This window comes from Paramormyrops kingsleyae, chromosome 24, assembly GCF_048594095.1.
Source record: "Paramormyrops kingsleyae isolate MSU_618 chromosome 24, PKINGS_0.4, whole genome shotgun sequence".
NCBI lineage: Eukaryota > Metazoa > Chordata > Actinopteri > Osteoglossiformes > Mormyridae > Paramormyrops > Paramormyrops kingsleyae.
Window position 1 is genome coordinate 20257449 of NC_132820.1, and position 12580 is coordinate 20270028.

General features: G+C 42.3%; 1 long non-coding RNA gene and 1 pseudogene across 1 annotated transcript; both read left to right on the top strand.

Annotated features, from left to right (window-relative positions):
• The first annotated feature begins 46 nt into the window (after window positions 1-46).
• LOC140582366 (uncharacterized) lies at window positions 47-9694 on the top strand. The gene is made up of 2 exons (XR_011985309.1): window positions 47-5390; window positions 8818-9694. It is a non-coding gene; the product is annotated as an uncharacterized lncRNA (long non-coding RNA).
• Window positions 4574-4806, top strand: LOC140582510 (U2 spliceosomal RNA; annotated as a pseudogene).
• Window positions 9695-12580: the final 2886 nt, after the last annotated feature.

Here is a 12580-nt window from a genome sequence, read left to right on the forward strand (position 1 = left end):
TTACAGGTAACATTAAGGATCATTGATTCTAATAGAGTTCGTTTTGTGCGCTTATTGGTGGGCTCACAGACGTTTTTTAATCGTTAAAAATCATTTTAGTTGTTAACATTTTAATTATTACCGTATCAGCCCGATGTTATCAGTTATGTTTTTTTTCTTGTGTCGGAGAGTTTCACTCTGTGAGTGTGTGGGGCGGAGCAGGCAGCTCTCAAATACTGCAGCGTGTGTGAGAGTTGCGTTACTCTGCCCTGATCACAGACAGCGCCGTCCTCGGGAGACACAGAGCTGCTAAGAACAATGCATGGCGGAGAAAAGTGTTTGTTCGAAAGCCTGGTTACCATTTACTTGAGCTGATGCTGACAATGGTCCTTCTGTGCAACTTTTTTTCATTTGAGACCGGAGATTCAAACAATTTGTCAGACGTCTAGATAAAAAGTGCATGACTTTGCGCAGTTAGTTTCCTCATTAAACATGTCTGTCCTTTATACGGGCTTATACGTAGACAACGTCAAAATCACTAGGGGCTTATGTTGTCCTTGCATACAAGGCTGTGCAATACGACAGTTATTTTATTTTATTTTCCGGGATCACTAGATTCTGATTGTGAATTTGGCTTTAAGCTATCTGTCTGCTAACAACAGAAACAACATGTTAGTGTACACTACTCATCATACCATGATGCACTTAGTGTTTTTTTTTTCTTCAAAATGTATTAGAGTGTAATTGTTTTAATGTGCATGGAATACTGGAATTGTAGAATGAATTGAAGATGAAGGTACTATAATAAAAATTCTAACCTTGCATTTATTCTTCTGTTTTAGTAATTGCTGTCTGATGACTGAACAAAAATCTAATCCTGTATGGCAGCATTTCACAAAGCCAACACCAGGAAAAGCCAGGTGCAATATCTGCAGCAGACTGGTGAGCTTGGGAGCTGAAGAATGAGTTTGCTGCTAAAGAGATTCTGATGCTGCTATCTTTATTGTTTATAAGTTTAAGTTGTTTATAAGTTGTATTGTGTTTTTGTTATTTAAGTTTATATTTAAATTTACACAAGTCAGTATTCAGTAAATGCTAAGTTGAGAAATTTTGTGTATCGTTTGTTATTATTAATGTGATATTTTATCATGCAAATAGAGGGGAAAACGTCCAATTTTCGGCCAAAAAATATCGGCAGCATATATCGGCCATCGGCTGACCCTGACTCCTAAATATCGTCATCGGCATCGGCTATTGAAAAACCCATATCGGTCGACCTCTACTATCAACCTTTGCAGGCTTGAGACAGGTTCGTTGGCAAGTGACGATGTTGCCACTAGTACTGAAAAGTCTCTCTGACGGCGAGCTTGTCGCAGGAATACACAGGTTTTTGCGGGCAAGTCTGGCGAGATGAGGAAAGCTTAGTTTGTGTACTTTCCACCATGCAAGTGGATCCTCCTCTTTGTCTATTGGAGGTGTTAGCAGGTAAGTGTTTAGCTCTGCTTCCAAAGCATCCTTTAGGGTCAGAGAGGAATCACCCTTTGCTTCAGTTTCTCTCTGTTTAAAGAAGCTTCCCAATGACTTCTTTGCTTTCTTTGCCTGGGGTGCACTGGTAACGTTGGGCTCCACGTCAGTGCTGCAGCTTGATTTCTCCTGGCATTCCATCATCTGTGATACCACTCTGGCCTTAACTTGGGTCTTCTTGTCTGCACTGATGAAGTCTATCTTGAACCGGGGGTCCAAAAAATATGCCATATCTAGCAGCTTCTGAGTATCATCATCTTCGTATTTCTCATTGAGGTAGTCCAGCATCTTCATCTTTATGTTCTTGGTCAGGTCTGTGTCTTCCTCTCACATTTCCAGTAGTGAAATGTTGAAGAGCTGAAGAACTGGCTTTACAAAGGAGACACTGACGTATTCATCGCCTGAAAGTGCATCAGTGAAATCCAGCATTGGGCCCAGTGACTTGCTTACAGACTCCAGCACATCTATATCTTGCCAGGTTGGAATTAGATGCCGCAGCTTCTTGTCTGCAGACAGGACCTGAGTTAAAGCCTGCTGCTGCTCTAATATCCTGCTGATCATCATCTGTCTGGAACCCCATCTTGTTTGGCATTCTGAGATGAGACAATGTGATGGTAGATTGAGTTCCTTCTGGACTTTTGCCAGGGCATCGCTGGCCTTCCAGCTGTGAGAGAAGTGGCTCACCAGCTTCTTGCAGACTCCTGTAGCACGATCATTGCGGCCATCCTTTTTCACTGCATTTTCTAAGCGGAGAAAACAAACAAAACATTGCGAACTTTAATTATTGAAGCACACTGTTTTATTTCAAACAATAAATGAAGAGCTCTTTTCCAAAACGCGATAAACGCCAATAATAATTTCCTTGTTTAAAATGTACTGCAAGATGCAGTTTCTTTCCAAACCCCAATAAGCACCGAACTTAATTTTAGCCTAGTGAACGTTCTCGCAATCCAACGTGGCTGCGCTCCTAACAGATGTTTGTTCATTAGGCTATAATTCCTCAAAATAAGTAAAAAAATCTTATTCTCTCTCTCTCTCTCTCTAAGTTTTCGGTGCTGATGCAGGACGCGTTCATGTAAACGGCACCTAAAAGCTGTCACAAAGAACCAGCAAAAGTAATGATTAGGAATATGTAAAATATTGCAATGAGACATTTTAATTGTTTATTAATAACTGCGAACATGAAAAATAAAAGACAAAAGACTTTTAAAAAAAGACAACCATCAATTTTTGGGAAAAATGGATGGATTTATAGCGTTTTGAAAAGAAAAAAAATTTACTTTGAATTTTTCAACAACAATATAGTTGTTTGATTTAATAATCATTATTCAACATGTTCAGACTAAGCAAAAAACATTTTAACAGGATAAATTGAATATTCACAAAATGTGTGGGTCTAGGTAAAACAATTAATTTCCCTGAAAACTATTGAAATGGAGTTATCGCATTTTGGAAAAGAGCTCCTCAAATGTGCTCATAAAACTATTTTTTATTTAAAATTAAATGTTTAGTGTCTGTATTTTTTCTTACGTTTTAAAGCTCTACGTACACACATGCAACAAATTCATTTTACAAGTTTTGTCAGGTTCAGGACAGGTTAATAAGTAAAACAGCTGAGTAAAAATGTATTTTTATTTTGGATAAAGATCATGGTCATTACTCACCAACTGCAAGATGCAGTCTGTGGCCGAAGCACTGTAGCCTGGTCCACTTGTTCAGATCGGCAGCTTTCACCATGTTCGCTGCATTATCTGTTGTTATACAGACTTGACGTGTCTCATCTAAGCCCCAAGCGGACACCGCTTCTCTCAGGGCCTCTGCGACATTCTCGGCTGTATGACTTTCCGGGAAAAATGCCGTCTGCAAACAGCGACTTTTTAGCTCGAAGTCCTCTGCGATGAAATGGACCGTCAGACTCATGTAGGGCTCCGTTGTCCTGCTGGACCACAAGTCTGTTGTAGTTGCATAGTATTCCACGTGCGACAGTTCTGCTTCAATCTTAGATTTGCATTTTTCATACAGCTCTTTTATCGCAACTTGGGAAAAATATGTGCGGGATGGTATAACATACCGCCTGTCAAGCGTTCGGATCATTTTCTTAAATCCCTCTTTGGCGACGGTATTTAATGGCAACATATCTTTAGCGATATGAAACGTTATTGCGTCTGTTATTTCTTTCTGTCATTGAGAGCCTTTCTGGTAAGGTGTCACACTGGCAAAGGCATCACAAACATTTGTTTGTTTTGGTTGACATCCAGATTTGGCTTTGTATTCGTTGTAAAGAGCTTTGTGGTGCCGTTTTAAGTGATCAGACAAATTGGTGGTGTTTCCATGTTTTGTGGCCACAACTTTATGACACTCCATGCAAAGTACCTCTTTTTGGTCAACATCCTCCTTTTTGTAGCCGAAATAGTCCCAAATAGATGATTTCGACTTTCTTTTTGGTACGAAATCATTTTTTTGCGGCGGATCCTCTTCGTCGCGCATTTTTAGCAGTGAATGTTGGCTGTGAGCGGTGAGCAGCGACACAGCGAACCAATCACTGTGCAGGCACGCGGAACGTGCATGTCACCCCAGCAACAAGCCATACAACAAACTCGTGTTTACTGTGTGCTACCGTTCTCTTAATACACAATGGGCTTCTACCCTTCACATCGTATGTTCCGGCGATGTGACTATCGCTCACGCGCACATCGCGATGTCGATGTCAAAACAGAATATCGTTCAGCCCTAGTGCAGAGCTTGGAAGTCTGCGGATGTGTTCCTTTTTAACCCTCTGGAGTCTTGGGGTAGGGGACACACTTTCACTAACTGGGGCATGCTCACACATTTCATTCAATATCATAAACTTAATTCCTGGCAAATAAATTATTTCTTATATATTTGGTTTGGTAACAAACTCATCTTAATCTTAGTGTACTTTAGATTTATGTGAAGTTTGTAATTTGACATTCAAAGTATAGACATTGCAAAATGCACTTTGGAACACTCTGTGGGTTTAATATTATCTTTGAAAGTCTTATTGTACTGTGTTGGCATGATTTGCATAGTGTGGGAATGTTTCAGCCTTATAGATTGTGATTATGTGTTAATGTAAGTAGTACAAGCATAATATTTATTATTCATGTATTTGAGCTGATTTACATTTTGTTTTGGTATGAAAAGGTTATTTTGATACGTCCCCCATGGAGGGGACCACATATTAAACGGATTTTTGGAACAGGGAGCCGGAAGTGGGGCTTGCCCCATCTGCTCCAGGCATCGACCCGGTATTGCAGTGCTTCCGGGAACGGTGCACCTCTACTGCCCCCTGTTGTTGAAAGGCAGAACTGACTGACTGAATGGGTGACTAATAGACTGAGTGCCTCTGGATGGCCAACTAATTAGCCGCATGTGGTGTGAGGGAGGGGCCCTGTCCGTGCGCGGCCCCAATTTCCCGCCTTTTTTCTTTTTTTTTAAAGTAAGGTGACACGCTGTCGTTTGTGTGGTGGGCAGCTGTGCTGAGGTAAGGCATGACTTCATCTTTGCCTTTTGAATTTTCCCTCATGTTTGTTTAAATGATTGCTGTTTTTTGAGAGGACAGGAGGACAGGGAGGACGCCGGTGACTGCGACGTCCCTGGGCATTCTACTCTGCGCGGGGGCGTCACGGAGGCCCGGCTAACGGCGACCCGCTAAGCGGCAGCCCCATATCGACTCGGGTCTCTCTTCGGTCTTCAGGACCGGTATACGTTTCTTCTCTTTTCTGGATTGGAAAAGACAAGAGCAAAAGTGGAAGAGTTGACGAAATGGCGTCGGATGGCGTAGCTTATAGCGGTGGGGCGTAAAGACCTTGCATTCCAGAGCATCCCTGCGCATATGAGAGTCTGCTCCATACATCTCCGTTCAGGTAAGTCAAGTTCCGGTGTGATCACTAGACTCCATTCCTGTGTTTGTCCCTAAAGAGAACAGCCAGGATAGGAAATGCTGGAAACCCATCCCGACCGGAGTCCATCCCTTCCCGGTGACACAGTAACCCAAAAGTGTTTGTGAGTGTGGTTTATGTCAGATTAGGAGAGCTGAAATGAACCTTTTGTTGGATGATAGTCGGCGACCAAAACAAGAGCTAGATCACAGAAAAGTGTTTCAAAAGCGACAGCGTCAAAGTGAAATGCAACGCTGGATGGAAGTTTTCTAGTACTGATGAAGGATGTAGAATCGGAATCCAGATATGTTTCCATACAAGGAATTTGCCTTGGTGGTGCTTTTACATGACATTACAAAGAACATAAGAACATAAGAAATTTACAAACGAGAGGAGGCCATTCGGCCCATCAAGCTCGTTTGGGGAGAACTTAACTAATAGCTCAGAGTTGTTAAAATTTTATCTAGCTCTGATTTAAAGGAACCCAAGGTTTTAGCTTCCGCTACACTAGCAGGAAGACTATTCCATACTCTAACTACACGCTGTGTAAAGAAGTGCTTCCTCAAATTTTTCTCCCGCTAATTTCCACTTATGGCCACGAGTTCTAGTATTTAGACTAATATTGAAATAGTCATTTGGCTGAAGAGCATCCAGACCCGTTAGAATCTTATAGACCTGAATCATATCCCCCCTTAGTCTCCTTTGCTCAAGGCTAAACAGATTGAGTTCCGCTAACCTCTCCTCATAAGACATTCCTCTAAGACCAGGAATCATTCTCGTAGCTCTTCGTTGCACCTTTTCTAAGGCAGCAATGTCCTTCTTGAGGTATGGTGACCAAACCTGCACACAGTATTCTAGGTGGTGTCTTACCAAGGAATTATATAAGTGTATCATCACCTCCCTTGACTTAAACTCCACACACCTAGAGATATAACCCAACATTCTGTTGGCCTTTTTTATTGCTTCCCCACACTGGCGAGAGTTACCCACATTTAGCAAAGACATATGCAGAAAGGTAATAAACAATAGACTGGCAATTGGGTAATATGATAATTATATGATAATTAAGTTTATTAATGGTAGTAATGATGGTATTATGATATTTATATATGTGTGTGTACATAGTAATCATTGTAGTATGAATATAAACTATATAAATGGTATAATAATTTAAAGGGCTCTTAAATGGTGCCGTTATTAAGTAGCAGCCAAGTCAACTATATGTGCAAGAGTGCAATATGTATACAGAGTTTGCAGTATGTGTGCATAATGTGCAAGAGTGCAGAATATAATCATAGAGGAAGTTTATCAGTTGTTCACTGGTTATGCTGGTGGATATTTCACTGCAGCTGACGATTAATTGAACGTCCATTCAGAGACTGGTTTGGTTAATGAGAGAGACTACCTGAGGGGAGAAGCTCTTGGCGTGTCTTGTGGTCTTGGTTCTGATTGCCATGAGTCTTCTCATGGAGGGTAAGGCTTGAAAGATGTGGTGAGCAGGGTGAGATGGGTCCTCAAAGATTTTGTATGCCCGTTTCCTGGTTCTGGTGATGTAAAGTGTCTGGAGGGTAAGCAGGTTACTGCCGATTATTCGCTCTGCTGAGTGGATGATGTGTTGCAGTCTGGCCTTGTCTCGTTCAGTGGCTGATCCAAACCAGGCTGTGATGGAGGAGGTGACGATGGACTCAATGATTGTAGCGTAAAACTGGGCCATCGTGGTTATAACATGTTATTTTGGATCAGGCACGGACAGTTGTGAGAGTTCATTCCGCATTAGCTCCGATAGAATAGTATTAAATGCAAAGCTAAAGTCCACAAACAGAATCCTAACATATGTCTCAGGGCACTCCAAGTGTCGGAGTAAGAAATGGAGTCCAGTGTTAACTGCATCGTCCACAGGTCTGTTGGTTCTGTAGGCAGACTGTAGCCTGGGGTCAAGCGATAGGTCTGTGATGGTTTTAAGGTATGACAGCACAAGTCTCTCAAAAGCCTTCATTACCACCGATGTGAGAGCCACCAGTCTGTAGTCACTGACTGGTTCAGTGACTGGTTGAAAATATCTGTGAAGACAGGTGACTATTGATCTGCACAGTGCTTCAGAGTGGCTGGGGAGACAGAGTCTGAACCAGGAGCTTTCCTTGTATTCTGGCTACTGAAGATCTTGTTTACATCTCTGTCGTTGATTCTCCTGGGGAGGTGGCTGGACGTGGGGGGGGTGAGCTGGGTATAGTGTGGGCGAGGTGTGAAGGTACCCAGGTGTGAAGAAGGCCATTGAAAAGGTGAGGGCTGTATGATGCGCGAATGTGGCTTTTCAAACCCGCAGTAGAATTTGAACAGGTTTTTGTCACCACTCCTGTAAGCTTCATCTTTTGTTTTAGGAAGCTGCCTGAGTTCAGTTGTAAACCATGGTTCGTCGTTATTATAGCTGACAACAGACTTTTTGGGAATGCGAGAGTCCTCGCAGAAGCTTATGTGCCATGTTACAGTGTCCGTGTATTCATCCACGCTGTTAGTAGCAGTTTTGAAAACATTCCAGTCTGTCGAGTCAAAGCATGATTTTAATTGCTCTACTGCTCCACATGTTCAGTGTTTCACTCTAGTAACGACAGGTTTAGCAGTTTTCAGATTTTGTCTGTATGCTGGAATTAGATGAATTGTTGCATGGTCAGAGTTTCCTAGTGCAGCACCAGTCATTTTCTGTCATTAAAATGTGACGTCTTTTCAGTTAGCTATTTATTTATTTTGGCTTTTTCTTATTATTATGTGTTCATTGTAATTGATTAATAAAATTATTTATTTTCATTATTATTTCTTTTACTTATCTTTGAAATGTGATTTTGACATTTTAATTTGATTGTATCCTTGTCTTTGTAAAGCACTTTGAATTGCCTTGTGCCCGAATTGTGCTATATAAATAAACATGCTTAAAATCTTTGATGATGACAATGTGCCCAGCCGGCTGTGAACTGTTCTTCGCTTTCTCCATCTTTGCATTTCTTGCATTGTGAAGATCTGCGAGCTGTTTAATTTTAGTGACCACTCCTTTTCAGGATTATGTAGTATATGTTTAACATTACTTCAAAGTGTGGAAGGGAAATTTAAAGTGATGGTAGGCCAGGGTTGGGAGGCATTGTGGGATTGTTCTTGTGTCTCAGGTTTTGTTGTTTTGGGGATGGTGCCGTGTGTCCTTGCCTCACAGCCACCTGCACGGAACCAGCTTTGCAGGCCACAGATCTTGGAGAACTGGGCTGAAGGGAACATCGCCGGGGGGAGAAAGGGGACCTGCAGGAAGCCTTGAAATGTAGCTGCTATACTATGCTAGACGCAGTTTGTTGTATGGTAGCATTTGAACACACAAGCAAGTTATGTACCCATAAGGGTTGTATATGTTTACGCTGAAGTCTTTATTTAGGTATGTTGGAGCACGGCGTCTCCACCGGGTCCGTGGATGAGAAGAGATTCACAGCTGACACGGGGAGAAGTTGCAAATCACCGGTTTATTGTCTGACAGATTGCAATCCGGGAGCGGCCGTCTGACATACATTCAGCATGTACAGGAGGAGGCTCTGCCATATGTATCAGCTGTATCCCTTTTAAAGCCCTTTGGGCATCTCCCCCCCTTTCTCGGTACCTTCCGTGTACGTGACAACCATATGTGTGATTCTAGCCGGCTCGTACTGTTCTTGGCCTTCTGGAAGGCTAAAAGATAAGTTGGGGCCGCTGATGTTCTCTGTCGCCCCCCTATCTGTTCTGATTAGGTAGCCTTGACTTGCCGGCGCGCCAGTCAGTTCTTGTTTTGATTAGTTACAGCCTTATAGAATCATTCCCTTTATTTTATTAATTATTCCCTCAATTAATATAGGGTTGGGGTTTCCCTTACTGATAACATTGTGAGCCATGCCAGCCATGGACACCAAAGGGGGGGTTGCACCTTTTTGCTGGGTTGGGAGTGGAATTTCCCTAATGTTTAGGGTTTTTGCCCTCCTTCCTAGGCTGGATAGACAGGATTATGTGTGGGACTCATAGGAGGCCTAGGCCTAACGAGGATTGGAAACTGAACATCCTTGAAGTAGACCAATAGAGGTGGCGTATTATGTTTGTTGTATGTTCGAAACCTGGTTTGCAGATGTTTGGTAAACAATCAGGACTTAGAAGTCCATATAGGGGAATTCGTCTTATAGTATATTAACCTGCTGATTTCTGGGTGCGGGGTGCATTGCGCATTGTCCCCGAGTGTGGTTGGAACACTATGCTGGATTGCTGAATAAAGAAGAAAATTTTGCTCATTACATGCGAGGCCTGGAGTTTGATTCAAGTGTGACAGAGTGAGAGTGATTATAGAGGATTATAGAGTCATAGTTGTTTGGGTTAATTCTGAGTACCACAAAAGTTTACAAGCCCTATTTTGGCAAGAGCTAATCCTAATAATTTTCATCCTTGCCGTTTAAATCACTCATGAATAGATGTGTTTGTGAGAAATTGATCTGTTTTAAGCATTTTCAATTTAAATAAATACTGCAATACTACTACGAGATATCTAACAACATACGATGCAACATTCAACAGGGGGTAGTGAAGTGATTCATGGCTGATCAAAGTGCCAATTCGATGTGGGGCAGTGATTAGCATGTGGAGAATGCTGCAGCAGTATTACAAAATCAGCAACTCTTTTAAAAATAATAGTGATAAAAATATATTATTTATTAATAAGTATATATAATCAGTACACAAAGTATAAGTATATAAATATAAGCATATAAAGTATACACTCACCTAAAGGATTATTAGGAACACCTGTTCAATTTCTCATTAATGCAATTATCTAATCAACCAATCACATGGCAGTTGTTTCAATGCATTTAGGGGTGTGGTCCTGGTCAAGACAATCTCCTGAACTCCAAACTGAATGTCAGAATGGGAAAGAAAGGTGATTTAATCAATTTTGAGCGTGGCATGGTTGTTGGTGCCAGACGGGCCGGTCTGAGTATTTCACAATCTGCTCATTTCACAATCTGCTCAGTTACTGGGATTTTCACGCACAACCATTTCTAGGGTTTACAAAGAATGGTGTGAAAAGGGAAAAACATCCAGTATGCGGCAGTCCCGTGGGCGAAAATGCCTTGTTGATGCTAGAGGTCAGAGGAGAATGGGCCGACTGATTCAAACTGATAGAAGAGCAACTTTGACTGAAATAACCACTCGTTACAACCGAGGTATGCAGCAAAGCATTTGTGAAGCCACAACACGCACAACCTTGAGGCGGATGGGCTACAACAGCAGAAGACCCCACTGGGTACCACTCATCTCCACTACAAATAGGAAAAGAGGCTACAATTTGCACAAGCTCATCAAAATTGGACAGTTGAAGACTGGAAAAATGTTGCCTGGTCTGATGAGTCTCGATTTCTGTTGAGACATTCAAATGGTAGAGTAAACAGAATGAGAACATTGGATCCATCATGCCTTGTTACCACTGTGCCGGCTGGTGGTGGTGGTGTAATGGTGTGGGGGATGTTTTCTTGGTACACTTTAGGCCCCTTAGTGCCAATTGGGCATCGTTTAAATGCCACGGCCTACCTGAGCATTGTTTCTGACCATGTCCATCCCTTTATGACCACCATGTACCCATCCTCTGATGGCTACTTCCAGCAGGATAATGCACCATGTCACAAAGCTCGAATCATTTCAAATTGGTTTCTTGAACATGACAATGAGTTCACTGTACTTAAATGGCCCCCACAGTCACCAGATCTCAACCCAATAGAGCATCTTTGGGATGTGGTGGAACGGGAGCTTGGTGCCCTGGATGTGCATCCCACAAATCTCCATCAACTGCAAGATGCTATCCTATCAATATGGGCCAACATTTCTAAAGAATGCTTTCGGCACCTTGTTGAATCAATGCCACGTAGAATTAAGGCAGTTCTGAAGGCGAAAAGGGGTCAAACACCGTATTAGTATGGTGTTCCTAATAATCCTTTAGGTGAGTGTATAAGTACATAAAGTATAAGTATATAAAGTTTAAGTATATAAAGTATATAAGTCTTAAGTATAAAAATGATATAAGTATAAAAAGTTTAAGGGCTCAGAGGACCGCTTCTCCTACTCATCAGAGTGGATCTGGTGCCTGAACTTCTTTTTCAGAGCCTTTGATTTTTTTATTTTTTTTTCTCTTTTCCCTTTCCTTTTTTCTTTCTTTTTTAAATTCCCCACCACCACCACCCCTCTTCGGAGGACAACTTTATTTTACACTAAATTCAAGAGCAAAGAGTGTGGCTGCTCCGAACTCACCCGTCCCGTGGAGGAAAGGAAAAAAAAAAAAAAACGGGGGATACAGAAACAACAATCGTAACGAGAACAGACATTAATCACCATGGGGAGAGAAAAGAAAAAAAAAAAAAGGAAACAGAGGTATACAGGAAAAAAAAAACTAATAATGTAGGTGGGACGGAGAAAATGAAGTGTAGGGGAATACAGAATACAAACAACCATAAGAAAAATAACACTCATTACAAGGACATCAAACAACAAACATTATAACATCAGTAATAATAATTATAATTAATAATGTGACAAATAGGTATTATATATATATATATATATATATATATATATATATATATATATATATATGTAGCATACACACACGTGATCCTACCCTTATACATGTATATTTCAATTCCTATGTCTATAACACACGCTAAAAAGTAACAATAATAATGATACTGATCGCTCAACCATTCTTATATGTATGTGTAAGTGTAGGTGTGAACTGATTTGTCATTGGATGTGCTGGCATATGATGCCGTCGGGGGAAGCGACAGCACCCCACCCCCCCACAAGGCCGAAGGCGAAGGCAGGAGAAACCAGGCAACCGAGGCCACCCTGCCGCCCCCCCAGCACAAGGGCCCACGGCCATGTGCCCCGGAGATAACCACCCGCCCAACCCAGGAAGCAGCCCGCGAGGGACTAAAGGGGCGCCAACCCCCGTACAGGGAGGCCCGCAGAGGGAGGACGGGCGGCGAGCCCCCCCGCCCAGCCCAAACCGAACCCCCCAATCCGCCTAGAAGGCCCCCAGTGTCCCAAGATCCCCCGGACTGCCCGCCAGGGCCCCACCACGGCGCAGCAGAGCCAAGCACCACCCGGCCCGCGGCCCAAGAGAGGAGGCCACCCAC